Genomic DNA, 26636 nt, shown 5'->3' with positions numbered 1-26636 from the left:
GGGTGGACATGACTGAGGGTGTAGACTCGAAACTACCACACCAATGCAACTACCAACAATTTGGAAATTGGTCTTGTTCAAGGACACATGACAAAACTAGTGGAAACGCGCATCGGCCAAGGGTGGGGAGGGGCACGGGGGGGGGGGGGTTGAAGGGGAAAGGGGAGCATGAATCATGTAACCACGTTAAAAATGAATATTAATAAATGTTAAAAAAAAAAAAAAACAAAAACAACATATTTCCTTTTTCTCGAAACTCACAGCCCTTTCTCTAATTCAGTAGGATACATGTTTGCTAAGAATTTGAATAGATACTGATGGTATAGTATAAATCTACTGACGCAGTTAGAAAATAGAATTTCAGTTAATTTTATATGTGCACAAAAATTATATTGGAAAAGTTATCTATTAAGATTTGCAGGGTGTAAAATATGAATTAAAATAATCAGATTTGCCAAAAATGCTCATCAAACTGAATTTGAGGATTGCAAATTATATAACGATACTAGTTCATGATTTAAAAGAAATATTTAATCAGGTATGTAGATTTGTCCTAAGGTATAGAGAGGCCAGACTGCAGGTTTTACTCTTCTTTAAGCAGGGGTCTGAAAGAATAATTGGTATATATAGGAAACATTGTTAAGAAGTTTTAATCAGGGACAATTTGGATGTAGTGAAGTTAAATTAATATTCATTTGGAAGTGATAAATCATCAAAATTTTAAAATAATCATGCAAATTTTATAAATGCAATAACTAAAGAGTTAAAGAGCACAGCTGCTTGAAAAGTGGCTGCAGCCTTGGACACATTTCAAAAATAATTTAACCCCTTCTACATATAGGAGGGAGAAGCTCTGACTATAAATATTTTCAGCAACAGTTTTTACTAACTCAAACTCAGTAAAGTGAAACAATTAATAAGAAGCTAATGTTAATTTTGTAACTTTCAGAAATCTGGTTCACGTTAAGTAGTTATCTCTATTTCAAATAATATTAGAAAATTCAAAAATAATTATTATGACAGTTTAAATTTATGCTTTAAGTTACTAGATCCTAGTCAAATTATGTCACTTATGTTCACTATTTCACTAGTCCTTAAAGATTAATTGAATAGATTGGGATTAGAATTGAGATTATAATGTAATAATCAAAGCTATTAGGAAAAAGACAATTCTAATATTACTAATCTGTTATTATAAAATGTTATTGAAAATTAACATGCATTATAACACAAGAAATTAATTTGTATTCTCATAATATTTGTGATTTGTAGTAATGCATTCAAATCCAGAATATAAAATTATAACAAAATTCATAACCCTTGTAATAATTTAATATCATTGTTAATATGTACTTGATTGTGATGGCATTAATATTATTATAATATCTTTTACTTTGTAGTGATTTTGATGTAATTTAAAACTAATTAACAAACTTGTCAATATTATAACATATTATAATGAAGAATCCATTTAACTAAAAATATCGATCATTTCAGTAATCCTAAGGGACCTCAAATAAGACTATTATTTGCAAATGTAAGAATATTCCAAGGTGTCTGGTTGAAAATTTTGAAGTTTTAAAATCAATAACCTTTGAAGAGTAATTTTATATCAAGATCAAAACATGTAAATCTTACAAGTACAATAATTTAATTAGTCATAGAGGATTAAAAAAAACTGCTACAGAGAAAAGGAATTTTCCTTACTTTTAAAAACTTAGAACTTCTAAAAAACTTATTAACCCCTTCCTTACAATAAATTTAGAATCTAAAGAGGTAATTAGCAGTCTCATTGAATTTTGACGTAATGTGGACAATAATTTTGCAAGCAAAGCTGATACAAATATTGGGTTTTAACAAAATTGTTATTGAATATTATCAAAACATGTACCTTACTTTGTGAAAACTGAAAACATATGTTCAAATGTAAATTATGTGTAAAAGCTATTTGTTAAAAATTGATCATGCCTATTTGAAATAACATATGATTTGTATCATGAACTAAAGTTTAAAGTAAACTGACTATTTCAATAAGTTAAGAGAATAACCAGCCTCTGCCTTAACCCTCTCTAATCAAGATAACATTAATGAAAACTTAATTCCAAGCAAAGATGTTAATTCTTTTTCTATATTACTGGAAAGAATTACCAGATAATTTATTCATTGAGAAATTATTGAAAAAGAAAATTTGTTTATCATATTTTGTAACATTATAATTTTTCATTGTGTATGTAAATCTTGGAAACATTTCAAATACTATTGGTAATAATTACTGTTTAAGGTAAAAGTCATTGGATTTGCAACTGATATTACTCATTTATGGATTATTGATTTGGATTCACCATTCAAAAGAAAGATATCATTGATAAATAATCTTTGACTCTTACCTGAAGTCAAACAATGCTATACTCCCTTCCCTCCTTTTGCCATATTCAAAGCAAAGTAACATAATAATTGAAGCCCCAGAAATTTGAATGTAAAGCAAGCCAATATGTTCCACTGTTTACTAAAGAAACTGTATCCAAATGTTTCAAAGTGTTTCAATGAAAGTTAGTTTGAATCTCTTGTACATTAATTTATTTGTATAATTTCTGACCATCAATTGGAATAACTAATTACAAATACAAAGAAACAAACAATACCCCAGAATTATAATATGGGGATCGAGTTTTATCTTATTCATACAGAAAATGGATCTGATTTTTGGGTAAAAGACATTTCACTAACTAACTAACTAACTAACTAACTAACTAAATATATATATATAAAATTTTGAATTTTAAAACAATTTTTACTTAAAAAACATTGTATTTTTCCCTGAATTTTTAATTTTCTTATTGCTTTTTCTTTTAATTTTTTTAATATATAGAATAATTGACTTTTTTCACTTTTTCTCATTTTTTGTACTTAAATTACATATTATCAATATTAATTCTTTTTGATTTTACAGTAATATAAATTTAATATTAATGCATACCCACAAAGCCTTAGTCTATAGAAACCTGCCGTGAATTGGTAACTATTATGGGACTATAATTAATGATTCTGTCTGATTCCAGGAGAAGGGAACAAAAGAGCCACAAAGTTAAGAAGACCACCCAGTCCAATGGGATTGGTGAGAAACTGCACAATGCCTAGCACCACAAGGTCAAAAAAGATCATACCAATCCAATAAGGATTGACAAAACTTTCTCAGGCCAATACTGAAGGACTTAAACTTAGCGATTGGGTTCGGGGTTGCAGATTTTCTGACATATGTTAGAGGCTGGACTTCCTTGAGCTTCATCCTAGTACCAAAGTACCAAATGTTGGCCATCATCCTGGCTCAAGTGCAGGCAAATAAGACCAGGAAAAGACACTTCCCTTTCTCACAAAAAATTTGGTCCTTTTCTTTCTCATATAAGTGTGGTAACTTTCTATAGTCCTGGCTTCTGAAAGCACCATTGCTTAAATCACTTTACTTGGGCCTTGATTCAAGGACCTGCTATAAGTTTATTTTTCCCTACGTTTTTGCACATAAGACTTTGATATTTTACATTTCTCACAACTTATTTTTTACTCTCTTTTCTTAGGATTTTTAAAATTTTTAAAAATTTCTTTTGACAATTGATTCACACAACCCAAAACTCAGCCATGTATCCTTAATTGATCTGGATGTTAGCCTTAACCCTCTTCAGAGGAGAATGTATGTTTTATAATCTATAATGTAAAGTTTAAATTCTTTTGAGAGTAATTTCAGGATAAGAAATTTGCCACCTCCCCAGAATGCAGACAACAAACTTGTTTGGAGAAGACACCATGAAGATACCTGCAGAGGCCTACACTGCATCAATAAGATCCAAAAATGAATTTTGGGGTGCAATTGATTGAACTATGGGTAGTTGAATGCATTTGTTTTGAATGTACACTCTTGTGCCAAAGGGGACTGCCCCCTAATTGTTTTTTTGTCAATGTGCCTAGCAATCATTGGATCATTGTTTCTGTCCTCTTTTCTTTTCATCCCCAAATTTGTGTAACTTAAAAGTTTCCCTTGGTCTTCATAAGGGAAATTCACACAGCCCAACAAGTGGATGCCCTTTTCAATTTAAAAGAAAAAGGAGAATATGTGGGAAGCCAATAAGAGAATAGATAAAAATCTGAGACTCCTCTTTTGACCCCTTTTGTGATCCTTGTGATTTCTTGTTAAAAAGTATTGTGGCCTTATTGAAAAGCTTTAAGTTCCTATCAAACCTGAATTTAAAGGGTTAACACTGTTAACACAGCAAGGAATGCTGCTGCCTGTTATAGCCAAGGCCAGGATTTCTGATAAGAACCTATTCAAAATTAAGCCTTGGCCTTGGACTATTCTGAAGCCAATGTTTTGTGTTTTGATGTAACATAATTTGTAACTTCTGCACATCTGCAAAGTTTCGGTGGGGTTCTTTTGTGTGAAATGAGTCTTGAAATTTATATATATATAATAAACTCTGTGCTCCTGGAGACAGAACTGAGGTAAAAGACAACTCCCTTGTCCTGTCCTTATTTCCTTATCAACTAAACTGTCCTTATCAGATTATCAGAGATGATAAAGAGATCTCCACAGAATGCTACGCACATTCAGAGGAAGTACTACAGGAGTGGAAACAGAAGAACAACAACTGCTTAAACACATGGGTTGAGGTGGACATGATTAGGGATGTAGACTCAAAACTACCACAAATGCAACTATCAACAATTTGGAAATGGGTCTTGATCAATGACACATGTTAAAACCAGTGGAAATACACATCTGCCATGGGAGGAAGGGGGAAGTCGGGGGGGGGGGGGAGTGAAGGGGAAAGTAAGAGCATGAATTATGTAACCATGTTAACTTTTCAAAAAAATAAATATTAATAAATGTTAAAAAAAAAGCAGATGGACTAAAAAAAAGAGTGTATTGAGGAATGGGAAGAGATAAGCTGGATTTTGTTTTAATTTGGACAGGGACAGCCAATTTAAATAGGGCAACATCAGAAGATGATGTGGCCCAGAGAGATTCAGGTATATTAGTTCAGATTTCAGAAGTGGGAGATTCTTTCATCTTTTGATTGTCTGAAAGAAGTACTGGGAGAAATGTTAAGGATTCTTCAGGCAATTCCAGTAACATTGGGCCATCTGGAGAGCAAGTTATTGTAGCTCTAAGCTTGCATAAAAGATCTCTCCCTAACAAATTTATAGGGGAGCCAGGCATCAAGAGAAAAGAGTGTTCCATACTCAAGGGACTTACAGAAACCATTCTAGGGGAAAGCTTTGGAACCTTTAGGGGTGTTCCTGATATCCCCACTACATTTATTGCAATCTGAATCAAGTGGGCTCCTTAATACAGACCTGGAGGCTCCTGTGTCCAGAAGACAGTCATAAAAAGTGTTACCAATCTTTAAAGTCACGTGAGGTTCATGACTATGGGGGGGGGGGTAGTGGATAGGGACAAAGGGTAGTAAGAGTAAGACATCAGGGTCTGGAAAATCAAAGGTTATATCCTTTGATTCCTGTGTCCCAATCTTCCCCCCTCCCTCGACCATACACCTTCATAATCTTTGGGTAGTTCTTTGGGCTCCCCTGGAGGGGCATTAGCACCCTGAGTAGTTCAGGGACAAGCTCCACTTAAGATACACTGTTGAGGGGTCATTTGGTTTGGGTTATCAGTTATTTGATTTAAATTTCTAGAAATACTATCAGTTCTAAAATTACTATTTCTAAATTCATTATTATAATTGTAATTTCTATAATTGTTTCTTGGGGCTGGGGCTGGTCATGGGGTGGAAGAAGGGACAGATGGGAGAACGTTTGCCAGGAGTTGCTCAATATGGGAGAGGAGGTTTTCCATTCAAGACATAGGAGAGTGGTTTTCTGTGTCTTTTTCAGTATCTATTTCTATCGGTAGTTCAGGAACATGATTGGAAAAATCAGCTATATTTTCTATGGAATCGTCTTTTGCCATTGGACCATTTAAGGAGAGTTTAAAATTGTCCAATTGAATTTGAATGTTGACTTGCATTTTAGCTTGCATTTTCTTTTTAATATTATTATTTTTTCTTTTTTTTTTTTTTTTAACCCTTACCTTCTGTCTTAGAGTCAATACTGTGTATTGGCTTCAAGGCAGAAGAGTGGTAAGGGTAGGCAATGGGGGTCAAGTGACTTGCCCGGGGTCACATAGATGAGAACTGTCTGAGGCCAGATTAGCTTGCATTTTCTGCATGATAACCTTTTGTGCCTTAATATTTAGGAATTGATAAAGAAAATTTCCTAACAACATAAGGAGAAGGAGGCATTCCGAAAACTTAAAGGTTCCCAATTGAAGGAAAGCCAAAAAGGTTTCTTTTTTTTTTTTTAACCCTTACCTTCTGTCTTAGAATCAATACTGTGTATTGGCTCCAAAGCAGAAGAGTGGTAAAGGCTAGGCAATGGGGGTCAAGTGACTTGCTCAGGGTCACACAGCTAGGAAGTGTCTGAGACCAGATTTGAACCTAGGACCTTCCATATCTAGGCCTGGTTCTCAATCCACTGAGCAACCCAACTATCCCCCAAAAGGTTTCCTGTAGATTAGCATTCATACTGCTCAGTGATGAATTTACAAAGGTCAGATTAGAGGGGAAAAGAAAAGAAAAGAATTTTCAATGTAATTTTATCTATTTGCTGCATATATTTTTATATTTTTAATTTTTAAATTTCATTATTATTATTAGGGGTGGGGAAAGGAGCCACTGATCTTATTTTATATTTTTTATGATGGTATATGATTTTATTGCTGTCCTCCAGTGGTAGAAAAAGTAGACACTGGAGTTCAGCAAGAGGCAAAACTGAGTGCTCAATAATGGCCTCTAGTGGTGAAGAGGAAATGGGGGAGGGGACCAGAATCAAGGTGGGAGTATGGAGAAGCTGGTTATAAATGGAGGGTTGAGGAGGTTTTTTTAAGGCAAGGATTCTGGCCTGGTTTTAGGGGCAAGGACACCTCTTAGCTGGAGTGGCAAGAGGTTTTAGCTAAAATGAAGTATAGGAAGCAAGCTGGGGTAGGTGAAAAAGGACTTATTTAGGAGGGAGGACTGGTACCCTCTGCAGAGGTTAGGAGTTAACCAACTGCATGGTAAGGGAAAAGGTTCCCCCTCTGCTGAGCTGGGGTTGGGGGCAGGGAGTTTAAAGCTTACTAGTATCAGCAACAGCAAGCAGCAATAACTGCAGAAAAAGTTAGAAGGAACAGCCTCTGCAAGAGAGAGACCTGGCTGCCCAGCTCGCCTGGTGGGCAGGTGTAGGCAATGAGTCTGGGAAAGCTCTGAAGGGTTTCCAGGAGGGCAAAAGAAGAGGGGAGAAGAGAGAAGGAAAACCATCTCAGGAGAAGAAATCTGGTTCCTCTAGTTCTGAAATCCTTTTTTGGTTGCCAAAAATTGTAGTAGTAAATATGAATAAATACTCCTAGTATTGAAAAATATATAGGATTTTAATGATAATCAAAAAGAGAGGGAAAAGAAAAGGATTCTTTCAAACAAGTGAGCAGAGCAAAGAGAGCCAGAAACTCACACCTGTAGCACTTTACCAAAAGCACAAACTCCCAAAAAAGAGCCTCCACAGCATGGGTCTTAGCCAAATTTATCTCCCAAGCCTTTTACCTCAAAGGAGGATGTATTTAAAAGAATGCAGGAATGTAGCTCAGGTGTGGAAGGAAGGTTACTCCTTCAAAAAGGAAGTAGAATCGCAAGCATGGCTCACTCTATGAAATAGCAGTACATTACCTATCTCAAACAGCAACCAGTTTTAGGATGTCTTTTCTTCCTACTGTTCCTGGGTGCATTAGACCTTGTGATTTTGAGGAGAGATTCATCTCCCTACACCTCCTCGCCATTCTGGCCTGCCCAGGCTCTACATTACATCCAATATGGGATTCCTCCACACTATGTTCGGCAAGGAATTTTCCTTCAATATGGGAGATCCCAGAGGTGTGACCAAAAGGAACCTACATGGATTATGATACTGGGGAGAGGAAGGAACCTTAAAGAGTCTGGAGGTGGATTTTAAGCCTTTTCAGACTCCATTGTTTTATGAAAAATCTCTGTATTGGAATTGAAAAAAAAAAAGCCTCTTGAATTCAGTGCCTGTATCCTGTCACATATATTGTATTTGCTGATCATTTGTTTTACATTTTATTTTGTTTGTTAAGTTCTCTTACACTATGTCATTTTAAGCTACTATGTTTTGGCTATTAGCTATATATTCTGTTACACTGACTTTATTTGTACTTTTCCCCTATGACTGGACTACAGAAGATACCATTGTAAAAGTACCTTTGAGTTGTTTGTAACAAGAGGTTAGAGTCCATTTAGTAGCTGAAGTGAAGTGCTATAACACTAATCCCCACCTCTGCATTTATAAAAATGTAATGGATGAGACATATACGTAAATGCCTTTTATGGCTGTTACTCAATTTATAGACTCTCAGTTTTCAGTTCTTTGCTTCTACAAAAAGCTGCTGCAAAAATTTTTGTCCATATGGGTCCTTTTCTTTTTCCTTTGATTTTTGGGATATAGCTCTAGTGGTGGTACCAAAGTGGGTCAAAGGGTATGGACAGTTTAACCGCCTTTTGGACTTAGTTCCAAATTGTTTTTCAGAATGTCTAGATCAGTTTACTGCTCTATTAATAGTGTATTGTAATCTTCTTGCAAGGAGGGATTGCCTTTTGCCTCTTTTTGTTATCCCCAGTACTTTGTATAGTTCCTGGAACATAGTAGACACTTAATAAATGTTATAATTTCCTTCAGCCCCTCCTGAACTTGCAATTTTCCCTTTTTTTGGTCAACTTTGTCAATCTGATATGCATGAAGTGAAACTTCAGAGTGGTTTTAATGTACATTTCTCTATTATTTATAGAACTTTTTCCTCCTGCGGTTATTGACAGCTTGAGTTTCTTTCTGTATTTTTTTTTAATTTTTTAAACCCTTACCTTCTGTCTAGGAATCAATACTGTGTTTTGGCTCCAAGGCAGAAGAGAGGTAAGGGCTAGGCAATGGGGTCTTACCCAGGGTCACACAGCTGGGAAGTGTCTGAGGCCAGATTTGAACCTAGGACCTCCCATCTCTAGGCCTGGTTCTCAATCCACTGAGCTACCCAAGTGCCTCCTTGAGTTTCTTCCTCATAAAACTATTTACACATCACAAGAATAGCTCTCATTCTAATAAATTTGAATTAGTTCTTTATCTATCTTGATGAGAGATCCTTATCAGAGAAACTTGCTGCAAAGATTCTCCCCCAATTTCCTGCTTCTCTTCTAATTTTAGCTATCTTGGTTTTATTTTTTTAAGTATTTAGTTTTTTATTATCAAAATTTTTCATTTTCCTTTCTGTGATCCTACCTACCTCATTTGATCACAACTTCTTTCCCTATCCATATATCTGACATTACATGATTCTTGAATTTATTCATGATATCATCTTTTATATCTAAGTCATAGATTATTCAGGAGTTGTCTTCATCTTGACTTTAGTCTACACCTAGTTTCTGCCAGATCACTTCCTACTTTTTCCTGGATTTTTTTTTGTTGAATAATGAATTCTTGCCTCTATTTTTCCAGAGTTCCCCGGAATGATGTACCACTCCAAAAGCATATTTCGAGCTTATAAAGATGTTGACTCTCTTATTTTTGGCTAACTGGAGAGCACGAATCAAACCCAATAACTCTGCCCCTTGAGCACTCATGGTAGATGGAAGGGATGAGTACCAAAGGGTTTCAGTGCTGTCACTGCTGTTGTACTGGTAAATCTCTGATTGTCTACTAAGTAAGAAGACCCATCTGTAAAGAGTGTTAATTCAGGATCATCCATGGGTGTAACGGATAAGTCATCCCTAGTCTTGTGTACAATGTCAAGTGCATCTCCACAGATGTGTAGACTTTCTCCTTCCAGAGGTAGATCTGGAATCAGAGTTGCAGGATTTAAACTTTTGCACCGGTGAAATGTGATGTTCTCATTAGCCAACAGGATTGTTTGGTATTGAGATAATCTTTGGGAAGTGAAAACTTGGAGAGTAGCATTCTGTAGAGTAGATTCCACTTGGTGTGGGGAAAATACTCTCAGCTCAGCCCCTAATACCAAGGAAGCTGATTTTCTGACCATGATGGCAAAAGCAGCAATGGCTCGTAAACAACTTGGCATTCCACAAATGACTGGATCTAGCTTTGAGCTATAGTATACAACAGGTCTGAAGGTATTCCCAAATAATTGTGTGAGAACACTGGAAGCTATCCCTTTATCCTCATGGACATAGAGTAGGAAAGGTTTGTCATGATTAGGGATGCCTAGGGCTGGCGCTGATAGAGTTAGTGCTTTGAGCTTTTCGATGGCATGGATATGCTCCTTGGTTAATTTCAACAGCTCTGGAACTTCCTTCCTGGTTAGCTCTACCAGAGGTTTAGTGATGAGAGCATAACCTGGAATCCTGTTTTTAAAGAAGATTGTTACTCCTATGATTGCCCTGAGCTGCCTCTTGGTCTTTGGCAAGCTCAACTTCTGTATGTCCTGTGTTCTCTTCTGAGAAAAACTCCTGGTGCCCTTTTCTAAGATGAACCCCAAATACTTGACTTGGGTCTTTACCCACTGAAGTTTGGGTTTTGACACCTTAGGTCCCCATTTGCCTAGCTCTTTGAGCAAGTGCACACTGTCCCTTTGACAGATGTCAGCTGAGGGTGACATTAACAGGATGTCATTAACATAGTGCACCATCTTGCTATCTTGGAAAGTGATCGACTCAAGGTCTCTCTGCAAGACTTGGTAGAAGACTGAGGCAGAATCTGAGAATCCTTGTGGAAGCCTGGACCACAAGATGGATTTGCCTTGCCATGTAAAGGCAAACAGCTGTTGGCTGTCTCTGTGTAAAGGAACAGAAAAATATGCTGAACAGAGATTGATGACTGTGAACAAAGCAGCTGTGTTTGGTATGGCTGTTAAGATCTGAGATGGACTAGGAACCACAGCATAGGTTTTCTTCACATGGTTATTAACAGCTTTTAGGTCTTGTACAATCGCCATTGAGTCTTCCCATCAGGAGTTAATTTGGCTTTCTTCACAGGCATAATAGGGCTGTTATACTGTGAGAAGCCATATCTTAAAATTCCTTGTTGTAATAAACTCCCTTTGATGGGTTTCAGTCCCTTGATGGCATCCTTGCTCAACTTACACTGAGGAATTCATGGTGGTAATCCTTCCTTAACTTCTATTCTCACTGGCTCAGCAGACAAGATTCTGCCCACATCATTTGAATTTTTAGCCCATGCATAGTCTGGTATGTCATCAGGAACCTGATAAATACTGTCATTTTGATGGTATGTTGGTCCCTCACTGCATGGATCTAAAAACAGGATGGGATGATGTTTCTGAGATCTCTTAGGTAAATGAAGATAGATCTGCCCACCTGGTTGGCATTGGATGGTAGTAGCTAACTTACATGTAGCCCCAGTGTCCAGGAGTGCATCATAAACACCCCCCCACCAATTTCCAGGCTAAATAGGGGCTCCCTGTGACTACTGGACTTAACTGGGACTAAGGATAATAGAGAATCTTCAGTGGATTGCGTGCATTCACTTTGGATCCAATCTTGTGTATGGTCTTGCACAAGCACTTCCTCAAGTTTTGTGTTGTCACTGTGAGCTAAAACAGAAATTTCTGCAGCATGATCAGAAATTCTGTGACTGGGAGAGTCATTGTAGAATGTTGGTTCAGAGAGCAGACCTCCTCTCTCACACAGAGCAGGTCTGTGAGTAAACGCAGTTACCAAGCTGGATTCAGCTGAGCTCACGGAATTCTCAGGTTGACACTGGCTGAGAGCTGTAAAGGTGGAGACTTTACTAGTGTTTCCTCCCACTCTGGTGTTCTGAGTATAACAGTCTTCAAGAGTAGGAGCTTTCTCATTAAATGTATCAGGGAGTGTTTGACAGTTAGTATGAATCCCCTTTTCAACACTTCTGGTATCTCCTGCCAACTCAAAGACTGATTGGAGTTCACTATCCAGCCCTGCAGTCTGTGTGGATAAAGTTAGTTGTTTAGGGTCTCCAACCACTGAGCAGATTTCAATGATGTCAGTATTGAGCACACTAACCACTAGAGATGACAAATGATCACTTTCTCTCCCCCAAGCTTCAGGTTTGAATTCATCAGCCAGGGGACTGAGAAAGATAGGTTTTGGTTTATCTATGTAACTGCTTTCACCCAGTAACACTGCTCTGCTCAGTAAAAGACGAGCCTTTCTCAACATTCCGTTTGCTCTTCTCTCTAACCACATCTTGGTGTTTCATGTCTAGAGCAAGAGAATGATGTAGCACATTGAGACACAACTCCTTACGGTTACAAATGATACTTCTTCATGAATACATTGTAAATCCCTATTACTTTCTTCTTCATTCAAGCTATGCCATTGTTTTAAACTTGGAATAAAGAGAGGAGTTTGAGATTTTGATGACTCCAAGCAAGATTGCAATGCTCCTGGAGATAAGCCATTACATATGCTTTCGTAGTCCTTTCATTTCACATCCAATCCTATTGAGGTGGAATGTGTAAGCTGACCCCTTTTATAGTCATCCTTATCTGTCCCATAAATCTCTTCGTGCATTTGCAATATATCTACCCATTCTTGGTCTTCTGCCACAGAAATGTCATTGTTTTCTGTGCAGCTTGTTACAGACATATACTCTCCCTTGCCCAGTCTTTCTGAAACATCTATTAGTCCTAGATTTGATACACACACATCCTTTTCAGTCAAGTCAGTCATTTTTGATATGGAACCTCAGTTCATAAGCTCTTTGGAATTGCACCTTCTGCCAAATACCTCTCCATCTGATTCAATGATGGGGATTGGCTAAACTTCTTGCAGGCATGTGAATAACATGTTCATTATGTTTAGCATTCTCTACTCTTCCAGATTTGTTGGACCATCTGGAAGTGTTTCTGTCTCTTTGGCTTGAAGTCTTATTGTCTTTGCCAAAGTCAAATTATTGCCTAAATCTACACTGCCGAACCACGTGTCCAACTACATAGGTAGCATCTCCGAGAAGAGTTTTTAGGATTGTAATTGCTAGAAGGTTGTCTGGATTGACTACACCCCCTGCTGGCCTGAAGGGTGAAGTTCTTTATCTCCTCAATTTCTTTGTCCTTTCTAGCCTGTTTGAGTTGTTTCTTCAGATCAGCTATAATAGAATCTCAGAGTCACTTTGCCTAGCTGCTTTACCATCTCTTTGCTTAGAATCATGAATATAGGACATGTGTTGACGAATCTCCTCTAGAGATAATGTCTCCCATTGGGGATAGCTCTGCCTAAAGTATGATTGAATAGGCAGTGAAGCATCTTTCACAAACTGCCTCCTAATGTGATCTACTGTCTCTGGGGCTTGGACGTCTCTCAAACCTAGGACTGTTTCAGCTGACTCTATGACCCTATCCAGGAAGTTACTGGGATGTTCTTCTTCCCCTTGTTTGAGTTTCTCAAACTTCAACCAAGAATTGGGATGCTTGGCATGTAGACGCATTGCCTCGAGCAAATCTGTTCTACATTAGACTAGATACCTCATGTCGGCATGGGACTTCAACTCTAGGTCATGGTGAACAGTAGGCCAGGCAGTCAAATTTGGGTTCGTCCTAGTCTCATTAAAATTTTTTTCCTTTTTTGAGGGTGAATAAAATTCCCCCAGAAGAAATTCCATGTCATCAAAACTTGGGTTGAATAAAGTAAAGGCCCTTTTCATTTCTTTGATGGACTTAAATGGCAAAATGTAGAATTTAGGAAAACACCTACAGAGAACCTCTAGGTCATTGTGTAAATGCCTTGTATGATTTGACATGCACAATGCCCTCCCCTGGCTGTAAAATAGTCCTATCAGCTATTGGGAGGACAGAGGTGGTTTCAGTCCCTGTGGCCTTATCATGAGTAGTCTTATCACTTGCTGTCACCTTGTCACTAGCCTTTGTCACTGTCCCAAAATGTTTGGATTCTGTAGTCATCTAGATCCTTCCTTTCCTTTATTTGTTTGACAACTTGGACCAGTAGTTTCATTTGCTCAAGAACTTCCTGGGATATAGAGTCATTTGTATTTGTTGTAGCACCAAAAAGCAAACAGAGATGGGAACACACTTTCCTAATAGCCTTAAAACTTTGAGATATTACAAAAATAATTGCAATGGCAGTAGGGATGAAGCAAATAAACTCAGCCAAAGTCATAGCACACCATCTGTAATAGTCGTATAGTTGTAACATGTGCAGAACAAATTGGGGGACCTTCTTAAACCAAAAATCAATCGCTCCCTGCATCACTGTCCAAACAAGCAGGGAGACACTACTAACAATGAAGAACATTCTAGTAACAGCCATTGTAAAAAAAAATTGATTTCTGTAGGCTCTTTGCCTAAACTGTGCTCACCAACTATAATAAATGGGTCAATGGGCCTTATGCTGATAATAAGGCTTGCAGGAGGATGGTGCTAGTTGGAAGGATGGAGTGAGATGTACCTGGGCTGGGGTCAAAACTTGTTCATAAATGTAACAAGGAACCAACCCAGGAAACTGAGTGTCAAGTGAAACTCTCACTACTAGACACCAGGCTCCTTTAAGATATCAGGTTACTAGCCCCTTTCCTGCTGAGGAAGCAGCTTTCTATTGGTGAATGGCAGGATGACAGGAAGTGGATGTTGAACTTCCTGCCCTTTAGTAATGGAGTTTGTTCCAGCTGAAACTGCTCAGAACCCTTCCTGTTGCCTGTCCCTGATTGGCCTTTGATGGTAGGGAATAACCACAGAATTCTCAGGGTTTATTGATAACAGAGTAAGGGAAAAAGGCAGTGGAAAGAGGGTTAAGAAGTACTGAGATCTAAGGATGAAAGGTATATTTGACTAGAGTTGCCAATAGGTTTTGTCTGGATGGTCTTCTGCTAACCCAGGGCAGGGAGACCTGGGTCAGAGTGATGTAGTCTCTGGATAATAAATAAAGTTGATCTTTGACTAAAGGATTTGCCATTTGTGCTAATAGTATTGATAAATTGTTCTGCAGGATTGGTTTAAACCCTATTCTAGGCCTAAGCTACCCACATTCTCACTCCCAACAACCCGGGGCCCCAGGGGGTAAGGGATAAGTGAGTGATCAGGGGAGAGGTCAGGGAAGAATAGAACCAAGCCCTGGGTCTCCAGGGCTTTATATGCTCTTGGCCCAACTGGTAGTAGGTGCTTTGCTTTATGTCTCATGCCACCATCAACATTCCAACCAGGGCAACTGACAGGTTGCCCCAGCCAACAGGACACAGTTATTAATCATATATTACACTCTCATGTGGCAAAATACTTGGTATTGATTCCATCCCAGTAGAGATCTACAAGGCAAGGGGTTCACTGCTTATACAAAAGTTGACTGAAATCTTCCAGGTTATATGGCAAGAGAAGGCTATCCCCCAGGAGATCAAGGATATCTCTATTGTCCATCTCTAGAAAGGAAAAGGAAATAGGTTGTCCTATGACAATCACAGTGGGGGGTGGGAGGTGTCTCTCTCTCTCAGGTTATTAGTGGAAAGATTCTTGGAAGATCACCCAAAAAATTTGGTTTTCTGGAGGTTTATCAGTATTGTATTCCAGTTTTATGATGGCATGCTTGTGCAGGTTCTGGATGAGGGGTGAGACTCTCCTGCTTTTCTAGTCATCAAGAGGAAAAAGGGCTCTGTGCTTGCTCCCATGCTTTTTAGCATGATGTTTTCAGTGATGTTGCTAATGTGTAATTGGAAATATTGTACATTTGAACTACATTACTCAGGAGCCCATTGACTCCCTGTTGTTACATGCTGATGTAGACAGGAGATAAATTGGTGGGAGCTGGGTGGGCGCTTATCTTTCTGTGAGGGCAGCTGTGAACATGGGACCTTTTTGAGCAGGTAGATTAGCTTGGGCATGTGGCTTTATTTTGTTATCTTATTATTCTTTTACTTATAGTGATTATTAATGAATCTTATAAAATATAATATTTAAAGTTACTGTATATTCATTTTAATTTTTACACTAGATGCCTTCAATGAGGACAAGAATGATATCAATGTCAGCTACTGCACTGATGGTAAATTAAACTTAAAAGGCTACAAGGCAAGATTAAAGTGGAGGGAGAATTGGTGTTGGACTTTATGTTCTCTGATAATTGTGCAATCAGTGCAGACTCTGAGGCCAAGATGCAACAGAATATAGATCAATTCTCTGCTGCTTGTGCTAATTTTTTATTTAAAAAATGTTTCCCCATGGTTAATTGATTCATGTTCTCTTCCTCCTCTTTCCCCTCCCCCACTCCCAGAGTTAACAAGCAATTCTACTGGGTTATACATGTATTATCCCTTAAAACCTATTTCCATATTATTTATTTTTGTAATAGAGCAATCTTTTAAACCAAAACCCCAAATAATATACCCATATGAACAAGTGATAATGTTTTCTTCTATATTTTTATTTCAGCAGTTCTTTCTCCAGATATGGACAGCATTCTTTCTCATAAGTCCCTCAGAATTGTCCTGGATCATAGCATTGCTATTAGTAGCAAAGTCTATTGCATTTGATCATCCCACAATGTTTCATTTACTGTGTATAATATTCTCCTGGTTCTGTTTATTTAATTCCACATCAGTTCATGTAGGTTTTTCCACTTCTTAAAGAAATCATCTGGTTAATCATTCCTTATAGCACAATAGTATTTCGTCACCATCATATACCACAATTTGTTCATTCGTTCCCCAAATGAAGGACATCCCTTCATTTTTTCAATTTTTGGTACCACAAAAAGTATAACTATAAAATATTTTGTATGAACACGTCCATCCCCATTTAAAAAAATCTCTTTAGGATACAAACCTAGTAGTGGTATTGCTGGATCAAAGGGCATGCATTCTTTTAAAGCCCTTTGGGCATAATTCCAAATTGCCTTCCAAAATAGTTGGATCCATTCACAACTCTACCAGCAGTGCATTAGTGTCCCAATTTTGCCACATCCCCTTCAACATTTATTATTTTCTTTTACTATCACACTGGCCAATCTGCTAGGTGTGAGGTGATACCTCAGAGTTGTTTTGATTTGCATTTCTCTCATTAGGAGGGGTTTAGAACATTTTTTTTTTCATATGATTATTGATAGTTTTGATTTCTTCATCTGAAAATTGCCTATTCCTATTCTTTGACCATTTGTCAACTGGGGAATGACTTGATTTCTTATAAATTTGACTTGGGGAGGCAGCTGGGTAGCTCAGTGAATTGAGAGCCAGGCCTAGAGATGGGAGGTCCTAGGTTCAAATCTGGTCTCAGACACTTCCCAGCTATGTAACCCTGGGCAAGTCACTTAACCCCCTTTGCCTAGCCCTTACCATTCTTCTGCCTTGGAGCCAAGACAGAAGGTAAGGGTTTTTAAAAAATTGACTTGGTACTTTATATTTAGGAAATAAGACCTTTCTCAGAGAAATTTATTATAAAAAAATTTTTCCCCAGATGGTTGCTTTCCTTCTAATCTGGGTTGCACTGGGTTTGTACAAAATCTTTTTAATTTAATATAATCAAAATTATTTATTTTACATCTTTCAATGTTCTCTAACTTGTTTGGACATAAATTCTTCCCTTCTCCATATATCTGATAGGCATACTATTTTATGTTCACCTAATTTACATATAATATCACTCTTTATGTTTAAGTCATAGGCCCATTTTGAACTTATCTTGGTATAGGGTGTGAGATGTTGATCTAAACCTAATTTTTGCCATACTTTTTTCCAGTTTTCCCAGCAGTTTTTGTCAAATAGTGGGTTATCCCCAAAGCTGGGATCTTTGGGTTTATCAAACACAAGATTGCTGAGGTTATTTATCCCTAGTCTATTCTATTGATCCACCCTTCTATCCCTTAGCCAATATTAGATTGTTTTGTTGATCACTGCTTTATAGTACAGTTTAAGAACTGGTACTGTTAGGCCATCATCTGTCATATATATATATATATATATATATTTTTTTTTTTTTGTTAGTTCCCTGTGGATTCTTTCAATCTGTATTTTACCCTCTTGGTCAAGAATATCAGGGCAGTTTTCTTGGATAATTTCTTATAACATGATGTCTAGGAATTTTTTTGGTCATGTCTTTCAGGTAGTCCAATAATTCTTAAATTGGCTCTCCTGGATCTATTTTCCAAGTCAGTTGTTTTTTCAGTGAGATATTTCATAGTTTCTTCTATTTTTTTCATTCTTTTGATTTTGTTTTATTGTTTCTTGATGTCTCATGAATCAGCTTCTATTTGTACAATTCTAATTTTTAAAGACTGAATTTCTTCCATGACCTTTTGATCCTCTTTCCCCATTTGGTTCATTCTTTTCATGCAATCTTTTCTTTATTGGATTTTTACATCTTTTTCCATTTGACCAATTTTGCTTTTTAAGTTATTTTCTTTTTCCCACTTTTCTTCAACCTGTCTTATTTGAATTTTGAATTCCATTTTGAGTTCTACCAGAGTATGAGCTTAATTCCCAGGTTTATTTTTTGAGGTTTTGCTTATATTTCCTTGGATCCTGTCATCCTCTGTTGGTTCTGCTCTTTGCTTTTTTCCCCTATAGAAGCATTTGATAGTTACCGTCCTTTTTTTTGTTGACTCCTCTCTCTCTCTTTGCTTGTGGATTGTAAGCTTGCTGATTTTCTCTCCTCTGCTGGGTTTAAGTCTTCAATGTAGCCAGCTGCAGAGGCCCAAAGGAACCCAGTCAGATGGACCTCTGGTCCTCCCTGTCAGTTGTTGTCAGTGCTTGGAACCCCAAGGGGTGGATCTGAGTTGCTCCTTCACAAGTACAGCCACTGTCTGGGATCTTAAAGTCAGCCTACACCTTTTCAAAGAACCCAGAGCTGTAGTTGCGGGTGGTGGTGGTTGGCCATCACTTTTCCATGTGCATTTTTGTTTCTGGTCCCCTCCTTTTCCCATGGAAATCGACTTTCTCTACTTACCTTTTAAGTTATGTTCCGCAAGAGAGCACTGTGACTCTGTCTTGTTGTTGGGTTTGGGTTCCTGTCTTTTTGAAACACTTTTTAAAGATTGGTATGGAAAGATAGTCAGAAAAATTTTGGCTTTTGCTGCTACTAAGCTCCCACCTTGACTCCACCTCTCCTGCTTGTGCTAATTTTGGCCTGACAACACCAAGAAAACAGGTTCTCCACAAACCAGCATTACACCATCCATACCAAAAACCAAGGTTTTTGAATTTTTGAATACTGCATATGTTTATTTACCTTGCAGTATACTATCCAAGGATATATATGTAGATGATGAGGTTGATTGCTAGAACTAGCTCAGTGTTTGGGATGCTCTTGTAAAATTAATATCTGTACCCTAGAACTATGATTCCCAGCACCCCACTCTCCTCCTGTCATTATGTGCTGACGTAGGCAGGATATAAATCCTGTGTAGTTCTGCCTCTCGCTCTCTTCTCTTCCTGTGGTGGCAGCTGTGGACATGAGGTTTTTTAGCAGGTAGAAAAACTTAGTCACATGGCTTTATTTTGTTAGATAATTATCCTTCTATTTCTTTACTTCTAGTGATTAATAAACTTTATAAAATATAATATTTGCAGTATTGGACATTAATTTAAATCCTATACTCTGAAGGAAAGTGTGAGAAAGAAGAGGTATAAGCTGCCTACTAAACTGAAGGCTACAGAGCCACTGTACTGATCTGTTTGTTGTATGCCTAAGAAACCTGGTACACTAGTACCATGTTAGGAAATTGATTTGCTTCAATTTGAATGGTCTTTAGAAGATTCTGAAGATCAGAGGTACTGGATACTAAAGTCCTTTCTCAAGCTGAACTGCCAAGCATTTAAACTCTACTGCAGAGTACAACTCTGATGGGCTGGCTACTTTGTTCCAATGCCAAACATACATTTGTCTAAAAGACTATTTTACAGAGAATTAATATAAGGCAAACATGTAGGTCAGAAGAATCAATACAATGACACCCTAAAGGTCTTTCTGAAGAATGTTGGTATCAATTGTGAGACATGGGAGATACTGGCACAGGTCCATTCAATATGGCATGCTCATTTCAAAGAAGGTGCCCGGCTCTATGAGCGAAGCAGAATTTCGGCTGCTCAAAAGAAATGTGACACATACAAATTTAGAGATATCTCTATCCCAGATGTTCATTTGTGCCCAATTTGTGGTAAAGCCTTCTGAGTTAATTTTAGTCTAATCAGCCATAGTTGGACACATTGTACATTGACTCCAACATAGTGACATAGTGATGTCATTTTGGTCCTCTTCGAGTATGAAGGACAACCACCAAGATCATTAATGCATAACAGAACCAATCCCAAGTCCTCTGCCTAATTGCATTCCTTCTATGATCCCTGATGATGACAGAAGTTTGAGGGCACATTTATCATTTCCCTGTATTGGGATGCAAACAGTTCATTCTTGTTTAGTTCCTTTATGATTGCTAGCTCATGTTTATCTTTTTATGCTTCTCTTGACTCCTGATTACTATGTTTGTTTTTAAAAAATTTCTACTTAGCTCTGGAGTAGAGCTTTTGAACAGAGATATAGGTCTAGATCTTTTGGCTTCTGGAATATTGAATTTCAGTCTTAGACTGCTAAATCTTATATGATCCTGACTGTGGTTCTTCAGTACTTGAATGCTTTCTTTCAGATTGCTTTCAGTATTTTTTCCTTTGAATTGGAGGCTCTGAATTTTGGCTATAATGTTTCTTGGAGTTTTCATTTTGGATTTCTTTTAGCAGGTATCTGGTGGGTTCTTTTATTCTTTGCTCTCTGATTCTAAATGATGTGTGGAGTTTTAAGATTATTTTAAATGTGAAATCTAGGTCCTTTTAAAAAATCGTTATGGCTTTCATGTGGACTAATTATTCTTTTCATGTTACCTTTATGTTTTCCAGGTCAATTGTTTTCCTATGTGATACCTTACATTTTCTTCTAATTTTTAAAGTCCTTTGACTTTTTATTTTTAACATTTCTTGTCTCATGGAGTCATTAGCTGCTATCTAGTTGATTCTAATTATTAGGTTTTTTTGGGAGGGGGTTCAAAGTTTTCTACCTCTTGTGTCAAGTGACAAATCTTTCTCCCAGGCTAAGAAACTTCTTTTGCCTTTGTCAAGGATAACAGGTTAAGGGCATCTCACTGGGCTGGCTTTTGTTATAGGCAGGGTGGATGCCTGCTCCTTATTATATATAAACAAGAACTCTGTTAGGTAATGAAGTTAGGAAGCTCTAGCCATCACATTGGAACTTATGGTGGTCCAGTCACATGGAAGGAGGAAAGGGCATGATGGCATCCTCTTGAGGCCTACCTCTTTCTGTGCTGAAATACTGAAGAAGGGGTTGAAGTCTCTGAGCCCACCTTTTCAGTGACCATTTTCCAATCAGAGATGTCTCTGGGAGTGGCTGGATGATGATGTCACAAGAAAGTCACTCTTTTGCCCCTCTTCTGGCCTTGATCTCTCACATCCAGCTTAACTGCTGAGCTTCTCGCTCTCTCATTCTCCTGCTTAAGTTCTTTTGCCATTTCTTTGGACTGTGGTGGGAGTCCACTGGCTAGTTAGATTTTCTTGAGTAGCTGATTAATAAATTAACTTAAATTCAATATATACAGCCACCAGAGAAATTCATTCATTACAGGCATGTCTAAATGGATGCTTGCTTCATTTAAAACCAAGATTGAAAGAGAAACTTCATGTTTCTGTTTCAAAGCCAAATGGTGGTGATAAAAATGGAGGTATCTAAGCTATAAAAATTTGCAGAATACTCTATTGATGATGTGCCTTGAAAGCTGTTGTTGTAACAAAAAGTTTCTGAGACTGCATATGAGACTGCAAACTAGCAGAATGGGCAGCTAGGTGGATAGAGTGAACTCAATCTTCTTGAGTTTAAATTTGGCCTCAGACCCTTAACTAGTTGTGTGACCCTGGGCAAGTCACTTACCCTGTTTACTTGTTTCCTTATCTGTAAATTGAGCTGGAGAAGGAAATGGGCAACTTAGTATCTTTGTCAAGAAAACTCTGATCAGAGTTGTAAAGAGTCGGACATGACTGAAAAACAACTAAACGGAAACAACAAGCTGGCATCATTTCTGGCCTGGTTCTGTTCATGCTTACTGGCCATCGAAGAGGCAAAAGTCATTTTCCTGAAAAAACTGGTTGCTATTTGTAACTGGACTTCTGACCACTAACCATGTTCCTTGGGGAAGCACCCATCAGAAATTTGTCATTGCCACTTCTACCAAGGTTAGTTCTTTGGAATATAAAGGTTCCAAATCATCTTGATACTTCAAGAAGAAGCTGTATATTCAGTTAGCAAATATTTATTAAGCAGTTTCATGTGCCAAGCTCTGGGTTAAGTGCTGAGAACACAAATAAAGGCAGAAGAGAGTCCCTTATCTCAAGGAACTCAGTCTAATGAGAGACGATATGTAAAAGTTGTATGCAAACTATATACAGGATAAATTGAAGAGAATTTCAGAGGGAAGGGATAAGAATTAAGAAGGATCAACAAAAGTTTCTTGGGATATAAGAACAAAGACACCTAGAGAGATTTCCAACACAGAGAAAGAGTATGAGATAACACAGAAGTATAAAATTTATGTATTAGAAAAACAAAAAACTAGACTCTCAGCCTTTGCCAAAAATCAAGAAAATTCTTACATGTAACTTCATGACTACCTGCATTAAGTAGTCTCTTTCTCTAACTGGAATTTGTCTTTACAAATTGGTATTTTTATATGCCTTGGTTTTGAATATTTGGAATACCAAAAAAAAATGCCTCTTGGAGACTAAAGAGAACAGATCTTTCCTGAAATGGTAGCCTGCTCCAATGTTGCTATTACAAAGTTAGGGAGAACCAAGGGCCCATCCAGGGTTTGCCATGTTATTTAAAAATTCTAAGTCCTTTCAGTGACACTCCATTGCTTTGAATAACTGGGAAATTTGTCCTTCTCAAACATCCCAGGTACTAATCACCAAATCCTTGCAAGTCTCCCAACCTTCATCACATTTATACTTCACTTAGCCAGGTCTATCTTGTGTTTTTATCCTCTCATCCCCTAATAACAAGTAAGCTCACCTGAGGAAAGGATGGTTTCATTTTTGCCTTAACATCCCACCTAGAACAGCAACTGGCAAGTAATAAATGTTCACTGAATTAAGCTGAATTGGATTTGTTGAATTTGATCTCTGACAGCTGTTCCCATACTCTCTCTCTCTCCAGTGTTTTCCAGTAGTCCCAAAGAATAGTAAGTAGCTATACCCCCTTTCCCTGCTCTTGTTATTCTTCTTTGCTAACCCTACAGCCCTTCCCAATCTTGATGATCCCAAAGCTTTGAAGTACACCAACTAGCTTTCCCCTTCTTTCCCTCAAAGCTGAGTTTCCATCTCTAAGTGCTTATTGAAATTGACTTGGAAAAGAATGTTGGTCAAATACACACAACTAGCCAATATAGGGTACCAGTACTGGGCTATGTCTGCAAAGTAGGAGGAATCTTCTGAAAAGTTCGTATTTGGCTCATCCAGAGGTCTATTTTCATTCCTGGCTCAGCAGTTATGGGGAGGGTGACATGGGAGTTATCAGAGGTCTCTGTCTCTGTCCCATCCAGGGCCACCAGTGAAATGCAGGGATACAGAAAACAAATGTTGTATAAGGTAACTTTTTACTGTCAGATCTGTAAACATGGCTCTTTTCAATAATACCCACACACTAAGATAGTAACAGAGATAATAGTCATTTTCAAACATGAATACAGTGTCCACATAAGATACTACACCTTTGACCTTATTCTTATCTTTTATCATAGGACCTGAGAGCCCTATAAATTTCTGTGCTGCTTCTGCAGATTCTTAGGCTCAGCATTAACTTTCATTGACTATATTCTAAATTAGAGTAGAGTAAAAGTAATGCTAAAGGTGGTAGCAGTCTAACCCAAAATAAGAGGATCACTGATTGAGGTAAGTCAATCAGTAAGCATCTGTTAAGTGATATAACTATGTGCCAGATACTGTGCTAAATACTGGACATAAACAGGAAAAATACAGTTCATGCTCTCAAGGAGCTTTTGAATGGGGGAGACAATATGCAAACTAATATGTATATATAAGATATATACAGGATAATTTGGAGGCAATCACAGAAAGAAGGTCCTAGTGGAAGTGGTAAGGGGTAGGCCTTATGTAGAATGTGGGATCTGAACAGAAAAGACAGGAAAGGCAGGGAAGCCAACAGGTTGAAATGAAGAGGGAATATTCTAGGCACAAGGGGATACTCACTACAAAGGTAGGTAGTCCATAGAAGTGTGTTTAAGGAATACCAAGAAGGTTAGTGTTGCAATAGAGAGATATAAATATAATTAGACCAGAAAGGTAAGAAAAGTCCACAATTGGAAAGAGCTTTTAAAAAATCCTTAGTGGACTGTCAGGTGTTTAAGGGAGAAGAGTCTTTGTAAGATTTCTTAAAATATGGTGTCTAGGATCTGTTATTTTTCTTTTACAGTCTAATGAGTCTTAAAGTGTTTTCTTCTTTACCTATTTCTAGGTCAGTTTGTTGGTTTTTTTTTTCTATGAGATACTAACATTTTAATTTCTTTCCCCCCTATCCCACCAGCCTTTCTTGTTATCTCATGGAGTCATTAGCTTCTATCTGGTTGATTTTAATTCAGGGAGGTGTTTTTTTTTTTTTTTACCAAGATTTTATATCTATTGTGCAATGTTGTTAATTCTCTTTCCAAGTTTTTCTTCCACACCTCTCACTCCTTTTCTATTTTTTTCTTCATGTTATCATTTTATTTATAAAAACATTTTAAATTTTAAAAAATTCTTGCTTTATCTCTTCTAAGAATTCCAATTGTATTTATGCTCAAGTTGTGTTTTTTTTTTTTTTGTAGATATTTCAGAGTCATTCTTTTTCTTCTGGGTTTATGTTTTGAGTATCCCTGTCATAATAACTCTTTATGGTGGGATTCTTTTTTGTTCATTTGTTCTTCTAGCCTAGTTATTACTTAAGGCTTGTTATTAAGGCAAGGCTCTTCACACCTCTGGAGGGAAAATCTGGCCTGGGGTGCTACTGCTTTCTTGGGATACTGAATGTTGTGTTATTCTAGTATCTCTGGGGCAGTTCAGGGGATCTGAGGTCTTTCAATATTCCTAGAGTGGTCTATTCCACTGCCCCGTTGGTGTGAACTCTGAAAATTTCAAATCTAGGTTTGGGTCTGAGCAACAATAGCCACTGGACTGTCAGAACATTGAGAAGCTTCCCTTTGTTCTGGTATTCCTGCCCCAGTTATTCTTCTGTAGGCTTCTGGCAGAACAAAAAGTAGGAACTTAAGAGTGTGCTTTTCTCCTGGCATCTAAGTCATTTTGCTATTGCTTCTGGCTTGCTCCTCTTAGTACACAGCCTAAAGCCTTCAACTGCTCTTTATTCTGGAATGCTGCCCTTGTGCTCAAGTCTCCTCATAGGTTAGCTCAGGATCTGAACCAGGGCAGTGAGTGCATTTGGCATCTGTTCTTCCTTTTGCACAAGGTTATGATGCCTACATTTTTTGTTTTTTGTTCAGGCATACGGTTTCTCCCTGAGCTGAGATTCTTTATACAGGACACTCTTCCCCAGATCTTTTCTTCAATGTTCAAAGACCTCTCTACTTGTCTCCTTATGCTGACCGGGGCTAAAAAAATGACTCAATGTGGCTTTTTCTCTTATAGTTCCTTCATCAGAATTCTGTCTGGTACATTTTCTAGATCTGTTTGAAGAAGTTTGGATAGGTGGATTGAAGTTCACTGTATTCTTCCTGATATTTGGACTCTGATCTTCTTTTTACAGTGTTATCAAGTTGCTTACTGGGGCACCTGTATAAAATATACTGAAGCCATAATAGTAGATCAATGTGTCAAGTCTTAATTCTGAATCTTTCTCAGGTGGCTATACAGGAACAACTGGAATCACTGAAGAAGTGAACTCAATAAGGTGGTAGTAGGACTTAGAAGACTATTGTTCTCCCTCCTTTGGGGCCTCTTAGAGTTGACTACACTCTTGACCATTAACATAAAAGACTTATTGTTAGCATAAAAGACTTACTGAAGGAACTGAGAATGCTGTAACCAAATTTTATTCATGTTTAAATGGCACTATGCCACCCAAAAAACTCCTGCAAGGTTAAGTCTGTAAATCTCAGGCCAAAACTTGGGCAGAACACGACCTACAGCATGTCCCCTAAAGTCTTCTTCTTACCCCCCTCCATAGGCACTTAGGTCAGTCTTTAAAAAAATATACCTAAGTGCTCTCCAACCATCATTTATATACAGCTATCTCACTTATCTATATAAAGAAATAAATATTTGCAAAGTCAAACAGACTTAAATAGGATGCAATATGAGAATGGAGAAGAGTCTTATGTTCTATTCTATATTCATTCTTACACTAAAGAATAACAATGATATGTATTCTGCAGTCTGAAAAACGATGATTAATGTTTTGAGATGATTTTGATAGCTGTGTGGAGAATGGTTTGGAGAGGAGTGTGTTTAAAGCACAAACCTAGTGAAGAGGCTATGAAGATGAATTAGGGTGAAGCCCCCGTGAATGAAGAGAAGACAGATGCAAAACATACAGAGTTAAG

The sequence above is a fragment of the Gracilinanus agilis genome, chromosome 2, assembly GCF_016433145.1.
Source record: "Gracilinanus agilis isolate LMUSP501 chromosome 2, AgileGrace, whole genome shotgun sequence".
Lineage (NCBI taxonomy): Eukaryota > Metazoa > Chordata > Mammalia > Didelphimorphia > Didelphidae > Gracilinanus > Gracilinanus agilis.
The sequence above is the reverse complement of the archived record's forward strand: the minus strand, read 5'-3'. Positions refer to the sequence as shown.